The sequence below is a fragment of the Mirounga leonina genome, unplaced genomic scaffold (assembly GCF_011800145.1).
Source record: "Mirounga leonina isolate KUSES-001 unplaced genomic scaffold, KU_Mleo_1.0 Mir_151, whole genome shotgun sequence".
In the NCBI taxonomy this organism is placed as follows: Eukaryota; Metazoa; Chordata; class Mammalia; order Carnivora; family Phocidae; genus Mirounga; species Mirounga leonina.
The window spans coordinates 11,423,184-11,445,741 of NW_023270377.1; the positions used below are offsets into that span (position 1 = coordinate 11,423,184).

General features: G+C 39.8%; 1 protein-coding gene across 4 annotated transcripts in view; it reads right to left on the minus strand.

Moving 5' to 3' along the window:
• The window catches only part of RHBDD1 (rhomboid domain containing 1), a 117,707-nt gene extending 112,005 nt beyond the window's left edge, over window positions 1–5,702 (minus strand). For 3 of the 4 annotated variants that reach the window (XM_035006990.1, XM_035006987.1, XM_035006989.1), the window contains exon 1: window positions 5,536–5,701. The gene's annotated coding sequence lies outside the window, so the exon portion shown is untranslated. Of the gene's footprint in view, window positions 1–5,535 lie in introns of all 4 variants that reach the window. The other variant, XM_035006988.1, reaches the window with a different exon arrangement.
• Window positions 5,703–22,558: the final 16,856 nt, after the last annotated feature.

The window sequence follows — 22,558 nt, forward strand, 5'->3', positions numbered from 1 at the left end:
GTAGAAAGGAAGGGACTAGGTGGGAAGTATGCACAATATTTATTCCTACATTGGTTCCAACTTAGAATCAAACTGATTCATTACAACCACATGACTGCAAATTGCTAGTATTTGTAACATAAAAAAATGTAGCAAAGTTTCTTTCAGTGTTGCCCAAGAGAATCCCTCAAGGGAAAAAAAAAATCCAAAATTAGAAGTAGCTGCCAACACACACAGACCCTACACAGACACATACACACTCCCCTATATATTATTTATAAGGTTGAAGTCATTGTAATATGTATTAAATTTCATTCATAACTATCCTGATATTGTGACTTTGGATTAAAAATGCATAAGCAAGTTTACACCATGCAGAAACAGCTGTTGGTATAATGAGAACATTCCTGGAGCTGAAGCCAGATTTGGGGTCAAATATGGATGCCATCGTTTACTAGTATGTGGCCTTAGGCAAATCATATAATCAATCCTGCTGAGCTTCTGCTTCTTTATCCAGAGATGAGAAAAATTCTACTTACTTACTGGAGTCATTGTGAAGAATAAATGAAATAGCACATTATGTGAAAGCACGTAGCACACTCCCAAAGTTTGTTTTCCAATCTCCCTTCCTCTCCATAAAGTAATGAGCCTTTCCCCCCATGGAACTAGACTTTATTGCTTTATAATTATGATGTGCATGTAACAATGTCCAAGAAACTAGATGGTAAAATAACACCAACAAGCAAACCTGAACGCACACATTGTTAGTTGACTATCATCTAGATCCCAAAGGGCTCTTATATGGCTCTTCTGCCCTATCCATTGCTTCCCAGAAATTTGACACATTTTATTCTCTGAATACAGCCAAAATTATCCCACAGGCTTTGAACTATGGCCATCATGATGTTGCACCGAGCAGCAGGCTGACTGAAAGTGACTCCCCCTCCCCCACACTCCAGCTGTCACCAGGAAACCCTGCTCAATGTGTGAAAAAAGACAAATGTGATATTACTACTACCCCTATTAATAACAACCTTACAAATAGCGTTTGAGATTATTTTTCTTATGAAAGCTCACTATTAACTAAAAATTAACTCTTTAAGAAAAACCCTTTACCATACAAATTGCAAACCAGCTGCTTTCATACAACAAAAAAACAGAGGGACAATAAACACAGGTAATATATTTCCATTGACCTCTTGTTTCTTTTTCCTTGAGTCATCTATAATGCTAAACAATATCCAGTTAAAATATTAAATAGTTTTAACAGTGATACAGCTGTCATGGCTTAGAGGGATCAAAAAAAACCCCTGAGATGATTTCTCAAAAAGCATTCATAGAACTCCTCTTTTTTGTAAAAAAATGGGTCATATTGAAGACTGGATTTTTTCCTTTCCTTTTTTTTTTTTTTTAAATAACCACTCACTCCTCTGCATGAGAAGTTACACATACATTTGACATTGCCGAAAATCCTGGGAATTGTCTTCAGAACAAGTTTGTGAATCCCACTCACAATAATTCTTAATGCCATGACTTTTTAGATATAACTGTCTCTTGACGATTTCTATCCCACAGATGAAGAGTTTCATACCCAGTGCCCTGGACTCCAGGGTTCTGGGGACATGCCTTGGAGTATCACTGCAAAAAGTTCAAGATGAGCACCAGCAAGCAGAACTGTGCCCTTCAACCTCTCTTAAAGCCTCTCAGCTCCTGAGCTTTTTGGGTAAGATTCTGCTAAAAAGGGTTCCCTGCTTAAAAAAAAAAAAAATCTAAGGACCACTGCTTATGTGACTAGACCTAAAGCATAAAAGGAAATCTATCTTCTTAAAGCATCATTTCTATCTTTTAAATGGCTTTTATTTATCTTTTAAATGTTTTTTTAAAAGAATGTTTAGGGGCGCATGGGTGACTCAGTTAAGTGTCCGACTCTTGAGTTCTGTTCAGGTCATGATCTCCTGATTGTGAAATCCAGCTGTGTTGGGCTCCCTACTCAGCATGGAGTCTCCTGGATTCTCTCTCCCTCTCCCTCTGCCCCTCCCCCAGTCGCTCGTGCTTTCTCTCTCAAATAAATAAACAAAATCTTAAAAATAAATTAAAAAAAAATGTTTAGGGGCACCTGGGTGGTATAGTCGGTTGAGCATCCGACTCTTGGTTTTGGCTCAGGTCGTGATCTCAGGGTCATGAGATGGAGCCCAGCATCAGGCTCCACACCCAGCATGGAGACTGCTTGAGATTCTCCCCTCTCCTGCTTATGCTCTCTCTCTCTCTAAAATAAATAAATCTTTTTTTTAAAGGATGTTTATATATACATGCACCCATGTAACTTTACATAAATGTACAGATTATTTATCCCCATCTCCATATTATAATACATTGCCAAGTAAACAAAACTATGACCTGGTATGACTCCTTTCAAGTATTTTCCATGCTCATCTATATAATATATATACATAAAAACAGGAGATAATTTTTTTTTTTTAATGGAAGATAAATGCACAGTGCATATATTCAGTGAGGTTCCACCTCCTGGAACATAGTGTCCCCCCTATAGTGGACTGTCCTGGTTAACTAACTGAAGATACTTAAATATTAATCATCCCCTGACCTTGACCTTCCAATAAACACCCAAAACAATTTTATGGAATTTGTTCTGTTACAGTGATAAAACTGAAGATAGTGTTTTTCTACCAGGTTTTAGAGTTTTAATTTTTTCCATGTGTTTGCTTTCTCTCAACGTGAAAGCTTTGACTCTCCAGGATTTTAGCATTTAAAAAGAAAAGCAGTGCAGTTAGGTAATAACAAAATTACCTCATTTATAAAAATAGTATGAGGAAATGAATGAGGTAAAGTTAGGTTTGGGGTGATAACTACCTTTTTTCCCCCTGTCCAAATGCAGCATTTATTGGGTCTCTCTGCCTTCACATGGTAGACATGCTTTGCACTTTCAGTTAATTCAATGTCCTGAGATAGGCACACACCATGACTCCTACTCTACAAAAGAGAGAATTAAGGCCGAGAGGATGTTAATCTGTTTAACGAACTCAGTAAGTAGTATAGGCAGGGTTCAAAACAAGGTCTGACCAAAACCACTGCCATAGATCTGCCTCTTTAACACAGAGAACAAGAAAATTGTTTAGGGCCTTTGAAAAATGAATGTTTCATGATGGGACAGTGTTAATTTAGTGGTAGTATTAACAAATTTATTACAGAAGCAGATATCCAAAGTGACTCATGTTTATCCGAAAACTCTCACCCACAGTATCTAAGAGCCATGGTGTGGCTCAGGAACAGTGTGCTCTAATCAAAGTGACATGTTGTTTAGCCATGGTGTGGCACTGATCCTTCTCAAAATTGAATGAGTCTAGGTTTTATGGCAACTGCTTCAAATCCAAAATACACCCCCCCCACCCCCCACCCCCGGGAAAAGGGAAGGGAAAAGTTGTAAGTAAACCCTGCAACTGACAATCCAAAAAAAAAACAGCAGGTGAAGGGCACAGCTAACTTAGCTCCTGTGATGCTTCCAGGAAACAGGGGTATAGGGAGTAGTTACCATGAGGCCTCCTCCACTTCCTGGATCTACATGACACATGGGAAAGAAAGATAAGGGCAGAAACATCTTCAGCGTAGGCTTCTGCATGCAAGTCATTAACACCCCTCAGCTCTATGGCTAAGGCTTATCTCTGGTTATCCACCCAACTTGTTTACCAAGTTCTGGATCAAGAGAAGGTATAATCAAGCTGAAAAGACCAAAAGGCCAAAGAATTAAAAGCTACTCTTTAACACAATTACTTATCTCATTCTTAAAAATACTACAGTTCCAGGAGGGGCGCCTGGTGGCTCAGTCCTTAAGCGTCTGCCTTTGGCTCAGGTCATGATCCCAGGGTCCTGGAATCGAGCCCCGCATCGGGCTCTCTGCTCCGCGGGAAGCCTGCTTCTCCCTCTCCCACTCCCCCTGCTTGTGTTCCCTCTCTCGCTGTCTCTCTGTCAAATAAATAAATAAAATCTTAAAAAAAAAAAAAAATACTACAGTTCCAGGGGCCCTGGCTGGCTCAGTCGGTAGAGCCTGCAACTCTTGATCTTCGGTGGTGAGTTCAAGACCCACATTGGGCATGGGGCATATTTTAAAAACCAACCAACCAACCAACCTGTAAAAAAAAAAAAAATACTGCAGCCCCAATAGCACTGGTATTAGAACATACTGCTATAACTTTCAACAGAATATCCTGCATCCAACAATCTTGACTATATAGACTATAATTAGAATCCAGAAATAAATAAAATGCCCTCTAAGCCATGGTCATAATATTCAGGAACTTCAACTCAAACTGAACACCATGAAAATCCTTTCAGCACGATCTAAGTAGTTAACTTTATGCAGTTCTAACAAGCTATTAAATAACATCTCATCTTTGAGTGTTTTCTTACATGTGTTAGTGTTAAACTTATCTTCCCTGCTTTTTCACACTGAATATTTACAGCCCTACGAAGAAACCTTTAACGGATCCCAAGGTCTTACACCTAGGAAAGGCTTCACCTGGTTTCACATTCCATTCTGTGACTTCTCCTCTTTATCACGACAGCAATATTCACATTAGCACCCACGTGCAGTGGATTAACTGCAAATCTTGTTAAAATAGATTTCTGGTTAAGTCTGGGATAAGACCCCAAAATTTGCATCTCCAACAAGTTCCCAGGTGATGCTGATGCTAGTAGTCCTGGGACGATTAGGAGTGTATTGCTATTCTTCTTTGTAAAATTACTTGCTTCCCCAAGCTGCCATGTGAGCAGCAAATTATAAGTCTTTAAATTTATACTTTATTGGAGCTGGCAAAAAAAAAAAAAAAAAGCGACATAAATGTGAGACATTAGACTTTTAAGACTAAAAGCAGCAAAATCCAGCTGCCTCTGAGTGTCCTGCAAAAAGACCTACACAACTCGATGACTGAATCATGACAATGCAGAAATTCCTTCTAATAGCAATCCTGAGTCTTCAAAAGTTTATGCAGTTTGGAAAAATGAAGCATGTGATCCATTTTTGGACAGGCTTTTTAAGGTGTGACTAGAAAAAGGGTTAAATCCACATGCGGACTTCCTATCCCCTATTAAGAGAAATACCACTAGTGAGGATTGTGTTCGCCACACACTTGTTCATAGAAACAAAGTTACCCCTCCGGCGCCTGAAACTGCAAGTTGTTGCTGACGCAACGTCACTTTCAACTTCCTGCTTTCCGAAGGAGTCTTTTCAAACTCCCACAGAGCCAACCCCATCCTCCTAGCACGTAGCTCCCGGGGCGGTCAGCCCCAAGAAGAGGCCGCTGTGCAGACGATGGGACCCCAGGGCGACTCGCTGCGGGAAGCACCCACGGGCTCCCGGACTTGACCAGGGTGCCCGGAGCGCGGAAGCGCGCCCCCAGCCCGGCCCCCAGCCCGGCCCCGGAAGTGCCGACTGGCGCCCCGCATCCCCTCAGCGCCCCGCGCCGCGGCCCTGGGAAAAGGGCGAGAGACACCCCGCAGCACAGACGACGCACGGGGTGCCAAACAGACGCGGAAACTCACGCTCTCTACGGCCCGCCTGCGTCCCCACGTCTTCGCGCGCATGTGCGTCATCTCGCACGGGCGCCAGATACCCAGCGCTCCTGGTCCCCGGGGCCTGCGGGGCGGGGAGAAGAGAGCGAGGGCGACGCGGCTCGCGCAGCAGGGCCGGCAGGGCGGGGGGTGGAGGGGGACGTAAAGCAAGAGGGCCAGTCTCCTTCCGCGCATGCTCAGTTGCGCGCTCGCGCTCTTCCCCCTCCTCCCCCCCCCCGCGTGCTATGGCGGTTCCTCGGGGCAGGTTACGAGGGTCCCGCGGAAGGTGGGGGTTCACCACAGACAGCCGTGTGGGGGCCTTGCACCCTCGACTCCTCCCCCCGGCTCCGAGTGACACGAGGATAATATTCCTTCCTGCCATAAATAACTGGTGATCGCCTCCTCACACGTGAAGCAAAGGCGCGACCTGCTTTCCAGGGACTGGACGTGGGGACAGGCGGCGAGTGGGCCTGGTGGCGGCAGAGGAACTGGCTCATCCCTGCCGTGGGGTCCTGCTTCTGCGTGGCGGAGTCGGACACTGGCTGTGAAGTGCTGGGGGGAGAGGCAGAGGCTCCCCCCACCTTCGCGGCTTAGGCGCAGACGGCAGGCGAGCGGCCTTCCGGTTGGCCGAGCCCGCAGTTAGAAAGGCGGCCACCCAAACAAGGTCACGGGCGTGCTGCTCACTCCCCGAAGCTTAGGTTGGAGCCGGCCTTTATTAGTCTGTTTGCCCATTTAAAGGCTTCGGGTGTGAAGTATTTCGATGGAAGTATCCTTTGATGCTCTTTCAATTAGGGGTTCTGCTTCTACTGTGGAACGAGTTTTAGGGTTAGTTGTAGGAGTCGGGTTGAGTTAAATGCAGTAATGCTGTTATTTATTTCTGCAATATGCAGAAGCTACCATACTGGCTGGAATGGAATGTTCTCATGACTGGGAGGAAGACACGCATTTTTCAAGGAGGGCTCCAAATGCAGGTGGTGGTATCCTGTTCTGTGTTTATTGGAAGTTGTGGCAGCTGTGTTTAGCGCGGCTACCTAGAAACTGCCTAAATCGGAAGAGTTTTGATTGTCTTTTGTTTTGTTTATTGCAAGCACTCTTCACGGAAATGTTTATTTTGGAGTTTGGAATTTAGATGAAAATTTGGCTCATGTACAGGGGGCAGGGGAATATAACAGATTTTCAAGTGACAGGAAGGATTCTTAGGAAATTGCAAGTTATTCTTTGAGCCTTACAAGTTACCTCTTTCTTCTGAAAACAATATGCTGATCGGAAAGCTTGCCCACAATGAGAAACTGCATTCCTAGAAAGTCAACTGAAGGGGGATGTGGAGTAGATGAATTGCCTATAGAAGTATTTTGTAGACTTTTCTAAGGGGAAAAAAGGTAATTCTTCAGAAAGAAGAGGTCTCCGTTTATCCTTCTGATCCATGATCATATGCATCAATTCAATTAATACTAATCCTATCTTCCATTCTCTCGCACCCCTTGCACCTTTCTATAATTGCATCATTTTTCTTGTTCTTATCTTAATCCATCAAATACAGAAGTAATTTTAAGGGAGCCACAAGTCAAGAAGTCTCAATACAGTAATCTCAAAAATGTCATATATAGAGGTTAAGAATATACTTAGGCAATTAGATTCCATTTCACATATTATCTGTGATAAATTTCATAGACATTTAAGAGGACGGAAGAAGTCTACCTTTTAAGAAATGACCTTTTTTGTCCTATATGATTCATTCAGTAGACCAGAACTTTTTAAAATTCCTATTGAAATCAGCATGTTGTATACTCAAGTCCTATTTAAATTGGCAAACATCACTTAGATAATAAGTGTACATCTTTAACATGAGGCAGTCGCACATCCTTTCACTGAGGCAGGGCTTTAATAGCAAATAATAGAACAAATAACAAAGAATCAGTGCCAGAAGAAGACCTTTAACATTAAATTTATGCAGTTGTTACATTACTTTGTAGGATGATTCCTAAACACTCGAAGTATTCATTATCTTAATCATGAGAAAAAGCAGCATTATGCACATAGTGTATGATATTCAAGACCCATCTAATCTGAACAATTTTCTAATTTTATCAAAGGTTTGTAAGAGAGCAACAATACCTGGGATTAAGCCATTTGACGTAAATGAATGTTCCTAAAATGTGGTCCTTGCATACAAATAGAGAAGTTGTGGTAACAACATTTATACAGTTCATAAATGTAGGATTGCTGCTGGCAGGAAGGCAGATTAGTCATTTTCAGCTTTCAAAACCTGGCCTGAAGGAGAGAGGACATCAAGCAACAACACCATGAGCAAATAACAACTGGATTATTTTTTTTAAATAATTTTTAAAATTTTTCTATCCTCTTCTTATTAGGACACTACTAATAGAGGATTAAGAGCCAGTCCTACTCCAGAATGACCTCACCTTGACTAATTACATCTGCAATGACCTCATTTCCAAATAAGGATACATTTTGAGGTACTAGGGGTTAGGACTTCAACATGTCTTTTTGGGTGATGCAATTCAACCCCTAACAGATCTATTAACAACCTAGGTCTATTTTAAAAAGTTAAACATACACTACGATACAACCCAGCAATTCCATAGTTAAGAATCTGCCCAAGAGAAATGAAACATATGTCCACAAAAGACTTGAATGCAAATGTCACAGCGCTATTATTCATAATAACCAAAACCTGCAAACAATCCAAATGCTTATCCACTGTTGATTGGATAAAGCAATAAAAAAGATACAAGCTACTGATTATTCCTACAACATTCATGAACCTCAAAAACAGTATGCTAATTGAGAGAAAGCAGACCCTAAAAACTATGTATTGTAGAATTCCATTCATATGAAATTCCCAGAAAATGCAAATCTATACAGACATGAAACAGATCAGTGGTTGCTTGGGACTGGAGGTGGGAGTCAGGTTAACTAAATGGACAGGAGGGAACTGTGAGGGATGATGGAAATGTTCTAAAACTGGATCGTGAAGATGGTTTCCCAGCTCTACAAATGTATTAAAAATTACATAGGGACACTATACACACACAATGGGTGAATTTTATGGTATGTAAATTCCATCTCAACAAAGCTGTTTAAAGAGAAAAGATAACCAGTCTGTGGACACGTGTGGCCAGTCATCCACAAGGCCTAATAAAGGAGGAGCATGGCAAACTACCCAGGGCCTACCCATCCACATGCCATGTTCACAGCATAATTCTTGAGTCAGGGGATACCAATCAGATATGGATGCCATACTCTAGGAAAGTCTAGTCCTAAAAAGGAGCCAAGGGATCTACGTAAATTTCAATGAAGCCAGATAGAGCTAACTTTTTAAAGATTTTTTTAAGATTATATTTATTTGAGCGAGAGAGAGAATGGGGCAAGGGGCAGAGGGAGAAGCAGACTCCCCACTGAGCAGGGAGCCAGATGTGGGGCTTGATCCCAGGACCTTGAGATCATGACCTGAACCAAAGGCAGACACTTAACCAACTGAGCCACACATGTGTCCCAAGAGCTAACTGTTCTTTATGTTTAGTGCAATTGATTTGGGACTTCAGAGGAAGAGAATATTAATAGGAGTTGGAGAGATGAGGGAGTGCTTTGCGGAGTTGACATTTGAATAGTATCCTTGATACAGAAGTAGCATTGGACCCATGAGCATGAATGAAATGGAGCATTCTCGGCCAAAAAGGAAACAATAAAGTAAGAACAATATTGTGAGGAATCACTAGGGTGGTGTATGCTATATGTATTATTTGAACCAGGGTATTATTTTGATCAGTAGTAACAGATGAAAAAGGTGTCCATGATGTCCAATATTCTTGGTATATGAGCATTACAATGTATATACTGGACTAAAGGGAATGGAGAATTTTGGAGAATAACAGGAAAGGTTAGCTATAGAATATGGATGTAAGATAGAGAATGTTAAATCTTACTTAAAAAAAACCCATTAATAATGCATTTTTATGCAGTCAATTAACATGTTTTAGAAATTCTTATAATGATCTTGTCTTTGAGTCTTTATATGGAAATGTGTGCTTTAGAATTCAAATGGTTTTTTATTGGCTTAAAGGAAGAATATAGAATTAAGGATCTATCATGATTGAGTTTATTCTACAGCCAGTGAGAAAAGTTCTGGTGGTAATAAGGTATACTAAAACCACAAATAGCAATGGACTTGCAGTAGACCTGTGATGGTTAATTATCCTGACATTATTATGGACATTATTATAATTGCATATGAATTTTCACTAATCAACTCTCAATTAGTCTACTGTGACTGAGAAGAGTTGTGATAACACTAAAATCATTCATGTTACTCTGCAGGTATTTTAAAACTTACAATTTAATGCTTAAACTCCTGCCCCTAGATCAACCTCTTCCTGATTCCAATCGTACCATAAACAGATAATTTTATTTCTTGTATTGGGGCATTAAACCAATAAAACTTCATTCTCTCCTCATGTATTGTCTAAATTTTTGTCTAAGAAGTAATCCCCTCCCATCATAGAAGATAAATAAACCTAAATTTCCTTGTCCCTACCCCAGTAACCACTAGAGAACAGTAATATAACATGGAATCTGTTAGTCAAAGGTTCTCTCTTGAGACTTGGACTCTTAGGAGATCTGGAAATGGTTGGAGACCATCATCATCTCAGCACCAGGAATGACAGTGCTTCAGCGGGAGAGCTGGAGGCTGAGTACTCTTTAAAGCACCTTTAGCATGACTATCTCAAGATACCCTGAACTTTGGGGCACGTGGGTGGCTCAGTTGGTTGAGTGGTTGGGCATTGGATTCTTGGTTTTGGCTGAAGTCATGATCTCTGAGTCGTGGGATTGAGCCCTGTGTCTGGCTCAGCAGTCAGCACGGAGTCTGCTTGTCCCTCTCCCCTCAGCCCATTCCCCCTACTTTCCCTCTTTCTCTCTCTAATAAATAAATAAATAAAATCTAAAAAAAAAAAGATACTTTGAACTTTAACTCAACCCTTGACCTACTCCTGCTAAGACCTTCAGATACAGATTTTGATTTTGTACAACTCAATATTATTTTGGTAAATTGTAAAATTGTTTTCTTAATCCTCTAACATCCTACAAAATCTCACTTTTACCACCACTATGACCCCCACTTCTTATGTAAGTTAGTACATTTTGAGGTCTTACCAAAGTGCCTGTTACACAAATATTCAATACATGTTCACTGTCATTATAACTACTATTAGCTACCATTTGTTGAGCGTCTGCCGTGTGCCAGGCACCTCACCTCTCTTTTAAAAATGAGGAGGGGAACCTGGGTGGCTCAGTAGGTTGAGTGTCCCACTCTCGGTTTCAGCTCAGGTCATGATCTCAGAGTCCTGAGGTCGACCCCATGTCAGGCTCCGTACTCAGCGGGGGTCTGCTTGAGATTCTCTCCCTCTCCCCCTACCTTTCCCCCCAATAGTGCATGCTTGCTCTTTCTAAAATAAATAAATAAATCTTAAAAAATAGAATAATAAAATAAAAATGAGGAAACAGAGGGTCAGAGAGTCTAAGTAATATATCAAAGCTCACATACCTAGTGGGTAAAGGGAATGATGGCTCAAACTTTCTATTATTTTTACTTCTAAATATTAAATATCCAGTACTGTATGCCACTAGATGCAGAATCATCTATGTAAGAGGTAATTTTGTTTTTATTCGTATACATGCTTAAAGTTTTCATTGTTTCATTAATTATCTAAACTGTTAAAAATGGAAATAACAACCATTCACTATCCATTTCGGAATTATTTTGAATGATTGTGTTTCTTTCAATTTTCCATATTTTTCTACTTTGAAAAGTAGTTTTTCTATTGTTTTTGGATAGATCTTCCTTAATCTTGTTTTCACTCATGATTATCTAAAAATTAAATTGGGTTTACAGTTGTCCCATTGTTTTTATGTTTACAGGATAGTAGAGAATATTGTTTGAAAGTCCCTGTTTCTTTCAAATAATAAATCCTAAATAATCTATTTTAATAATTATTTTTAACAGTTTAGTATTTTTCTATTACATCTGCAAATGCCTTTCTGTTTTAATATCAGCTAAAATTCTGATGCTTCCATGACTACAATGAATGGTTTGACTCCGATCTGCCAAATCATATTTTCTATGTGCTATCTGGGACCTCACAGGAGACTCCCTAAACCACATCTCCTCAAATCTGGCAGAATGTATCATGAATACGGAACATGTACTTTATGAGAAACTTAGATAACGAATTCTTAGAAAAGGAAGAGCTGTTAATTTTCTTGCTAGGGGAAAAAAAAATATCCAAAAAGGAATTTGCATCAAAATATGGGAAACGAGGGCGCCTGGATGGCTCAGTCCTTAAGCGTCTACCTTCGGCTCAGGTCATGATCCCAGGGTCCTGGGATAGAGCCCGTACTGGGCTCCCTGCTCGGCAGGAAGCCTGCTTCTCCCTCTCCCACTCTCCCTGCTTGTGTTCCCTCTCTTGCTGTGTCTCTCTCTCTCAAATAAATAAATAAAAAATCTTAAAAAAAAAAATATGGGAAATGAGGCTATGATCATAGCAGTAGTAGGTGACTCAGGTATCTGGGCCAACTTCCCATTTGCCTGTAGCCCAAGTGATTTCAGGACTTACCCTGGACACATAATAAGCCTGTCCACACCCACGTACACACAGCTTTACCTCAACCACTGCTTGCTGATAATGAAAATCACTTCTAAAAGGCCTTTCCAACCACACTCAAACATAACGTTTAAAATGGAGCACTGTTGAGGGAACACTTAGAAGAGAATGAATGTCAGTGAAAGGTCAATGGGTCACCTGTCCACCAGCACATGGCAGTCCTGGGTAGTGCCTGGGGCAGGGGGAACTGGACACGGAGGGATCTCAGATGGAGGGATCCAGGGACCAAAGACGTAGTTGAAAAACTTGCAAAATTATTGCTAAGGTTCTACCCAATGTATTACAATAGGCTAGGAAAAATAGAAACCACGGGGCAGAGCACGGGGTGGGAGGAGTTCTCAATATCACCTATAATGACAGAGAGCTCCACTTTACCTCATTTAGATTTGTCTTTTTGTGTTTTAACACAACTGATTTCCAATCAAAGCATGTCTTTCCCAGGGGATATGTGTTTTTGAGCACTAACCACCTAAGTAAAGACTGTCATTTGTCTGAGAACATTAACTATATATATGTAAGCAGAAAAGGTTTTTTACAGGTAATTGTTTATTTTTCTTAAATTATAAGTGTGCCAGCCATTAAGTGGATATCAGATCATACAAGGTTTTATGTTGTCAATTACTTTTTTATTTATTTTGAAATAATTGCAGACTTTATAGAAAAGTTGTACACAAAATGTCCTAAGTGTTAACATTTGTTTCTCTCTCTTCCGCTCCCTGTCTTTATATATAAATTAATATTAGTATATTAATATATGTACACACACAATTTTTCTCAATTGTTTTAATGTAAATTGCAGATAAGATGGTCCTTTGCTTCTGTATGCATTTCCTAGAACAAGATTTGCTTTCTAAGAAAAGGTTATTAATCTTAAATTTGCAGGGTCAATCTAGCACACTATTCTATCCATTTTACACTGCAAACCACCCAAGTGCCATGAGGCCCAGTTGTGAGGAAATGTTGCCATCCATTCTATTCTAGACCATACATTTGACTATTAAGTAGAGCACAACCTGGATTTAAAAAAAATAAAATGCAAATTGACCCTTTGGGCTGAACTGCCAACATGACTCCTAAACTTCTTTCTACATGTGCACAAAAGAACAAACATTCCAACAAAATTTAATTCATTTGACTAATAGCCCAGAACCTTAAAATTAATTGATTGAATGACTGTAATATAATCCATAAGGAACAAGATATCAAGGATGGGGCAAAGTGGGGGTGGGTATGGGTCTAACAGCCTGTGGTAGAAATTATTATTATATAAACCTTTAAAGCTATTTGAAGGCCTGATACAGGTTTTTGTTTCTTTTTTTTTTTTTAATTTTTTAAAGATTTATTTATTTGAGTGTGGCGAGGGGCAGAGGGGGAGAGAGAAAGAGAGAGCCTTAAGCAGACTCCACACTGAGCGTGGAGCCAGATGTGGGGCTCCATCTCAGGACCCTGAGATCACGACCTGAGCAGAAACCAAGAGTCAGACGCTCAACGGACTGGGCCACCCAGGAGCCCCCAGGTTTTTGTTTCTAATGTTTCTGACTCAGAATAAGCAAGAAAGCAACAAAAATTGGAAAGTGCACAGAATATGGTTTCAGCTCTGCTGCTGTTATGAGGCCTTGAGTTAGCTATGTGGAGCCTCTGAAACTTCATTTTCTCCACTGTAAGACGAGGGAATCACATGAAGTTACTTCAGTTCTCCTTCAGCTTAAATATTTTAAGATTCTAAGATGCAGAAGAAAAAAATAAACAGCATGCTAGAAAAAAAAATCAAAGTAGCCAAAAAATATAAAATGTGACTAAAAGTAAAAGTTGCTGAGCCAAAGGAAAGTTTTAAGATACAGATTAAAAATCACCATAGGGCGCCTGGGTGGCTCAGTCGTTAAGCGTCTGCCTTCGGCTCAGGTCATGATCCCAGGGTCCTGGGATCGAGCCCCACATCGGGCTCCCTGCTCAGCGGGAAGCCTGCTTCTCCCTCTCCCACTCCCCCTGCTTGTGTTCCTGCTCTCGCTGTGTCTCTCTCTATCAAAATAAATAAAATCTAAAAAAATAATAATAATAAAAAAAAATCACCATAATTTTCAACACTTAAAAATGCACACGAGTTTAACTAAAACTTTAATAGTGAAGTAAAAGGAATAAAACATATAGTTTTGCTATATTTTAGAATGAAGAAAATAGAACCAAGAAGCAGTCAATAAACTTAGTACAACTCACAATTACTTAATAAATATGTCTTGTGTTATGATGGGAGGCAATTAGAGCTCTGGACAAAGAAATCTAAGTTATAGATAATGCATAACTCGAAAAATAAATCAGCATAAATTTAAAACATTTGTATCTATTGAGAGCCTTTAAGTCATAGGGGGAAAAAAGAAAAATATATAAGCAAAGTCAACAACTGCAAAACCAACTCAAAGAATAAACTGATTATTTTTAATGTAACAGGAAAAAATACCAAAAATTCTTTCACTGCCTTTAAAAAAATACAGAAAACACTAGTAATCATTATTGCATTCATAAGTAGCTTGAATTCAGACAAACCAGACTTCAGTCCCAGCCCTGGCCAAAGGCCTCAGTGATCTGACCAACCTCTTACCTGGGGCAAGAATTCCTTCCAGGGTTAACGGAAATAAGGCATGTGAAATGTATAGCTCAGTGACTGGCACATAGTTAAGGGTTCAAGAAAAAATTAACTGTAATATCAGCCTTTCCATTATTCATACTCAGTTTTCTGCTTTGAGGAGGAAAAGGCTAGAAGAAGAGCAGAAAAGTTCTGACTGAGGCTGGGGGTGCTGGGTACCCACCTTCCTGGGCCAGCTAACAGGCCCCATTTCTTCAACGCTGTTCTCTGGAACAACAGCTAACTTTCCACCAGCTCCTTTTTCCATTTGTGTTAATAGCTTTTCTGATCTAACTTCCAAAAATTAAAAGTTAATCTTTAAAACAAATACTTACTTCTCTGTGGCCTTCTTTTGAATATGCTCGTGATTAACGGAAGAATCAGCATGAGTCTTGGGAGTGATGACTAGGTCTTAGCCTAAACAACGCTCTGTCATAGATAATATATTCATTCGCCTTTTCCTTTTGTGGCGTGAACAAACTCCTTAAGAGACAAATTGAAACAAGGGTTGACTAGTGACTTTTCGGGGGAGTTTTTCCCAGGCCTTCGGAAATACTGTTTAGTCGGTATCAGAAAAAGAATCACTGATTAAAATAAAGGCTATCATTTATTGAACCTGGGCCATGCACTTCACTCATCAAACTTCATTTCTCCTTCTAGTAAGTCTCTGAAGTAGGACTATTCTCTCCTTTTATAGACTCGAAGCTCTGAAACAAAATGACTGATACAAGTTCACAAAGACAGAAAGTGGGAGACTCGGCACCTAAACCTAAATCACCATGAGTTCGTCCACAAATCTTCAGTTGCCCTAGCTACAAGGGGGACCTGATTTGTAGGAGAAAAATACCAGCTTAAGTAGTTTTCTTACTTAAACCTCGACTTGTTATTTTATTAACAGGTTTTTACCTTGAATTTTCTTGAAACTTATTTTCAGTGCACATGATCAAGGGACAAAAAGTAATGAAAGAAAGGCTGATTTTTCCAGTGCCAGGTTATATTTAATCTTGGGCAAAGGCAACATATTGTTTAATTTTGAAGTCCCTACTGAGAAATAATATGACATATTTTAACTATATTTTTATGGAAGAAATATAAAACAGGTTGCTTACTGAATATTTTTGGGCTTTTAACCACATGTGATTGATTTAAGGTGAGTTTTTAAAAGTAGTTTTTAAAATTACTTAATTTATTTTTTGGTAAATGATTCTAACCAACTGCATTTCCTATAAACCAACGGTCTCTATTAGCAGTGCCTTTCTTTTGGCTGTCAAAAAATATTCACAAAATAAAATATGCACATCTATTAGATGTGGCAAATTGTGTAACCTCTTAGAAAGACTTGAGTTAGATTAGACCTTCTTTTGATTAATGGGCAATCTTTAAATGAATTAGCCCAGATTCTGCCCAGGAGCATAGTCTCGCCATCCCAGGGGAAGGCACTAGAACAAGTCGGAACGTGGAATATCTGTCTTCATCATCAAATACTGCTCAAAAGCAATTGGTTTTGAAGTACTCTTCAGACAGAGGTTGCAAACTCCAGTGCCTGGAGGAGGTAGGCAGGTGATACAGAGTCAAGCGGGCTGGGTGGAGGAAAGAACCTGACACATGATGGTGATAAATGGCACCTGACACTTGGCCATGGAGTCAGGGAGATGATCTGGAGCCATGGGACTATGGCAAACTGGCCATCCAAAGGGGCAGCTGCTTTTCCATTTTTGCTGACTGAGGCCATTTGGGAATTGGGGCTCAGTGCTTTCAGATCATTTGATTTTTAAAGAGAGATTAGAATTTCAAATTTTAATGGATCATCTTCTAATATTTAATGTTGACAATTAATTTTAAAAATGCTATTTGGGCCAATTTATAAAACCACCCTGGACCACATCTGGTCAACAAGCTACCAGGTTACCACCTCTGATTTAAGGAAATAAGGCAAATAGTAATAGAAAGAATACCTGAAAATGATCTCATGGTTCTGAGTTCTTTTATCTCTTTACTAGCCTTTAGATAACATTAAAAATGCACTTGAGTTATACTTTACCAAAACAAACAGGAAAGATGGTGTAGGCCTAGCATGCTATATGAAACCATACTGTGTGTTTCTTGATACGTGAACTATACACCACTTCCTTCGGAATTAACTAAAGAGCTTATTTGAAATGCGCATGCTGGATTTACACTAATTAGGTCTCAGGTGGCTCCTATAAATCTGTGCAAGCACCTCAATCCCCAGATGATTCTAACAGCCATTAATGGAGTTTTCCCACTTTGAGAATTTGCAGGCTGTGTGGTCACTTCCCTGCCAGCCCACACGACTGTATCTTCTCTATTCTTCCAGGCAGGGACAGCTCTGATTTAAAGGGATCCTTTGGATCCCTGTTTGGTTGGGTGATCCAGAACACGTCTGTGCTTTTGGGTCATTCAATTCCAAAGTTACAGGTTGATACTTCATAATGACAAATGTCTACCTCATTAGTTTGCTGTTTATGGTTGCTCAGTATATGTCTTCATTTAGCTAATGTCTTAGTGGGTTATTTCCTCTTGGCTCCCTACTGAGTATCAGTGTAATGTACCTGATCGGTGCCCAGTAAGTAATTTTTGATTGACTATTATAATGTATTAATTACAACATTGTCAACTAGGCACGCTGTCTGTGACTGAACCAAACAATCACTTACTTTAACCCACTAGGCATTTTAGGTAAGCCAGTAATTTGACTAATTTTTAGCTCTTAGAAAATTATTTGATGACATTGACCAAATGAGCCCATTGTCAAATAATATGACTGCTGACCTCACCTGCTCTTAAATTCAGGAAGTAAACATATTATAAGGAGTATATATCTCATTGTGCATTCTTATCCAGGATGAAAATAGTATCATGAAAGTGTCAGAGTGACACCATTTTAGACACTGGAAACATTAGCTGCAGAAAATGCTGATAGACTGACACGTTCAATGAACTACACATTTTAGTGTCTAGGGAAAACCACAATTGAAATGTAAATTGTTATTTTGTTTCACTGAAAAGTGAACCAAAATGCAAGTTGTCTTTTAAAAACATTGAGATCAGGAAAAGGTATTGGACCTGTGTTTTCTATCTGGTGTTCATACCCTGTCGACAACAGAACCTGGGTGTGAGGCCCAGTTTAAGAGATTATTCATCACTTAGCTGAGACTATAAATAAGCTGCTTCTTAAAGCATTCCACCCATTGTTAGACGAAAGAAATTTTTGGCCTCCAAGGTAACCTTCTCCAGAAGATAAACTGATAATTTCTTGTACAGCTTGTCTTTTCCCATCATTTCCATGCTATTCTAGTTAACGCAACCAGCCTTGCAGTTCAGAATATTCAAATATGCTATTAGGATCCCGGACACAGTGATGGGTCTTGAATTCACCCTTGCAGAGGTGAAGTAACATTAAATTTGTCACTGCCTCCTCTAAGTCAGCAAGATGGCCCTGTATAATATCTTTAGAAATACTAAGTTAAGAAGTCCATGGGGAAGAAGGTGAAAAGAAGGTTAGTTACAGACATAAAATCAGGCATCAGATGTGATGACCCTTCATCAGAGGCTTTGTAGCCTGCAAGTCAGCATAATGTTATCGAATTCACCTCCTAGCTGAAGCCAGACGCATTGACAAAGGCCACCCCACCTGCACACTAATAGATAAGCCATCAGCATCCCCTCACAAACTAGAGACACAGAGCAGGAACAATTTATAAAAAGAACTTAAAACTATAAATAGCCTCTTTTATTTTCTATTCCCCTCACCCCAAAGGATTGACCTTTTATTTTAATGTCTCAAGAACCCGTGAATATAACTTAGAGAGACATAAAAATTAACCTTTGGATGCCAGAATCCTGGAAATTATACTTTGAAGAACTTATGGAAAACTCAGGCTTCCGTTTGTTGAGCAACTGGGATAAAGAAGAGGGACAGATAGAGTGACGAGTCTTCAAATAAGCTTTTTCTTCCACAGAACACACTTGGCAGAAATAACTTCAACTAGAATTAATGGAGTGGAATAGAAATTGCAAGTTCTAATTTTTAATTTTGCTTTCTATTATGTAGGTAAAGCTCATGGTCTTGGAATCGATCAACCTTGATATGCTTTGATTAATACAATATAAAAATTTCCAAAAGAGTTCTGTGTTACCTAGAGGAGTTAAAAAGTAAAATACCCAATGCCTTTTTAAAGCTTGGATGAAATGTATAGTAACTGTATTATCTGATATGCAGATCTTTATTTTAGAAAAGAGAATCCCCAAACTGGATGAGAAGTGGGATTCCAGAAGGCAGATTCTAGGAAATTGTTCATGATAAAATGTGATTTTAGAAATTAGAAAAATAATTTCAACTGTGCCCATTGCAGAAATTAATTCGTCACATAATTACATTATGTGTATGGGAAATTACATGAAGACAGCCAATGCCCTCAAAGTAACTAACAATTAGAGTTCATGAATAAGGATCGTGGGAAGAAAAAATTAATTTGGTTGAGTTTGGGCCAAGAAAAGAAAATAAATTCAAGCCAGTTAAACCTAACAAGTAATCCAATGCATGCACTTTAAATAATGGTGTTGGGAGGGCATCCACCACCGGCAGGAAGAAGTCTCAAAAAATTCTGAGTGGTCAGCCTGCAGGCTTCTCCAATTGCTGATGCTGAGCAGTTTCTGTAGCTGGTCACACAGGCAACCACAGAGGTCAATGTGCGCATGACTGCCCTAACTGCCCACTCCAGGGGACAGCAAGGATGGGAGGGTGGCTTGTTGGCTGCTTGCTGGGCTGGGGGCCTGGGCTCTTCTCCTGTCCCAACCGCCCCTTTATGTGCAGCCTCCATCTCAACCACCTGTGTTCCCCTGGTGGACTTGGGGGGATAGGGAACTGGCGCAAACCTGTTGACTTCTGGATCCTGCCTTTTCTATGAGTAATAGACTCTTTCATTCTAAAAAAGAAAAAAGTGATCAGATGTTCCACCAGCCTCGCAATCACTTGGGATTAAAATTCCAGTCATCTTTGACTTCTCTCGCAATTGTCCCGGACATCCAACCTGTTTTCAAAGCCCATTGTCTCCACCTCTGGATTTTTTCTGTATCTGTTCCGTCTTCTTCATTTCTACCACCACAGACCTAACCCCAACCCACATTATCTCATTAGGTCTGTTGAAATGGACTCCTTACTAGCCTACCCCCGCCCATTTTATTCTATTTCCTGGGTCTGCTCATGTCACTTCGCCTGTTTCTCATACCCAGTGCTCTTCTTTATGAATGAAATAAGCCCAAACTCTTCGATCTGCATTCACAGTCCTCTCTGTGGGACTCAAGGATATGTAATGGCATTCTGTCCTACAGTTGAGTATCAAGTGCCTGGTATACAACAAGGACATGGCACTAAATGTCCTGAACAATTCTTGAATGAAGTGGACACTCTTCTCAAAGACTTTGTAGTTGCCACTTCTTATCGTGGCTGTCATGATGGTTAATGGGTGCTAAATACTTTCCACGCATGATCTCATTTATAGACCAGCCACATGTTCTCCTTACTCCGGCCCACATGGAATGCCCGTGTTTCTTCATGATTTTCCCACCATTGTTCATATAGTCCCCTTCCAGGAATGCTTTCTTCAGCCACCTTTCTTTTCTTTTCTTTTCTTTTTTTTTTTTTTTAAAGATTTTATTTATTTATTTGACAGAGAGAGAGACAGCAAGAAAGGGGACACAAGCAAGGGGAGTGGGAGAGGGAGAAGCAGGCTTCCTGTGGAGCAGGGAGCCAGATGCGGGGCTCGATCCCAGGACCCTGGGATCATGACCTTAGGGGAGGCAGACGCTTAGTGACTGAGCCACCCAGGCGCCCCAGCCACCTTTCTTTATTGCTCACCCAAAGACAACAGTGAACAAATCACACACATTCTCTACTTTTTGAGAATAAATAAGTATAAAATGTGTCTGATGATATTTAAGAAAAATAAAGTAAGTTAAGAGTGTCAAACTGACAAAGTCTTGCCCCTTCTTTAGGGACAGGATTTCTGTGATCCTCACCATTCTATGGTAGGCTCTGTTCTGCGATGGGGTGTGGATTGAAGGGCGGGGGGAGATGAGGAGTAGTGGGACTAATCCCATTCAAAACACATGGTTGAGGACAACAATAATAATGCTGATGATGACTAATATTTACTGAGCACTCATAATATATGCTCTATCTGCTTAAAACCTCACAATGATTCAGTGAAATACTATTTTATTCCCATGTTACTGATACTTGAAACATGAGAGAGATTGAATGAATTGTCAGCATTTACAGTGATGGTAAGTGGCAGAGCCAGTTGACCCAAGGCAGTCCAGATCTGAGATCTAAACTAATAGTCATTCTATGAATTGACCTATGGAATATGAGGGTGTTCTTGGCAAAAGATGGGGAAACTTAGTGCTGGGTAGATGCCCAAGAAATTTCCATGTCAACTACCTCTGTGCCTCCAATCTCCTCTCTTCTACCCATCCTTCAAAACTACAAGAGCTATCTATTCAATATGAAAGTCTAACTTCGTCATTATCCTGATTAAACAACCGAACGTCATCCACTGCTGGAGAGAGACACCATTACTATATATTGCTCTCTAATAAAATTTATGAGGCTGTGTATACCTTGGCTGTCAGTTTAAGAAAATCTCTACACCACACACACCTGGTACAGAAGGAAAAGTTTATTTAGTGATTTGTTTAATTAGCCATTATGAAGAGAATCCTTATTGGATATCATTGATAGACTACAGGGAGATTTAGGTGTTTTTTTTTTTTTTTAAGGTATTTTATTTATTTATTTGAGAGGGAGCACACATGAGCAGGGGGAGGGGCAGAGGGAGAAGCAGACTCCTTGCTGAGCAGGGAAGCCCAATGCAGGGTTCAATCCCAGGACCCCAGGATCACGACCTGAGCAGAGCGCAGCCGTTTAACCCACTGAGCCACCCAGGCACCCTGGAGACTTAGTTTTTATCCACAGAAATAAGTCCTCAGGGGTACAACAACAAAGTCAGAGGCAGTTCAGGGTGGCAAAAAGAAGAATAAACACAAGGGTTTTGGAGCCAGTTTGGAATCATGGCATGATGCCTCTCAGAGCTCCTGCCCCCTTACCTGCAGCAGCCCCAAGTGCAATTTGAGGAAATGTTTTCTTCTTCATAAGGTTGCTGTGATGATCGAATGAAATAATATATTAATGGGCTTAAAACAATGTCTACATAGAAATTCTTAAGCAAGCAATAACCATTATATATCATTAAAATTCATTGCTCTACCCTTGTTATATTTAGTGATAGTAGTTTAATTCAAGTAGTAATATGTGAATGTTGTTTCAAAGACAAGCAAAAAATCTTAGATTGCTTGAACATGGGATTAAAAATTCCTTCTTCCGGAGAAAACCATGCTAAGATTTCTTATTTGCCCTTCTAGAATTTTTCTGTATGAAAATATACATGTGCTCTTTTAAAAAAAATACATGATAGCATTTATTATACAGCTTGCATCTTACCTTTTTTTTTTCCCTGTAAGGATGATTCCATAATGGCACTTATAGATCTACTGAATTATCTTCAACAGCGATGTGGTATTTCAATATGTAAATTTAACAAATTTTCTACTGATGGACATGTATGTTGTTTTCAGTTATTTTCTATGACAAAAGAACATTTTGATGAATATCCTTACATATTTATTTTTT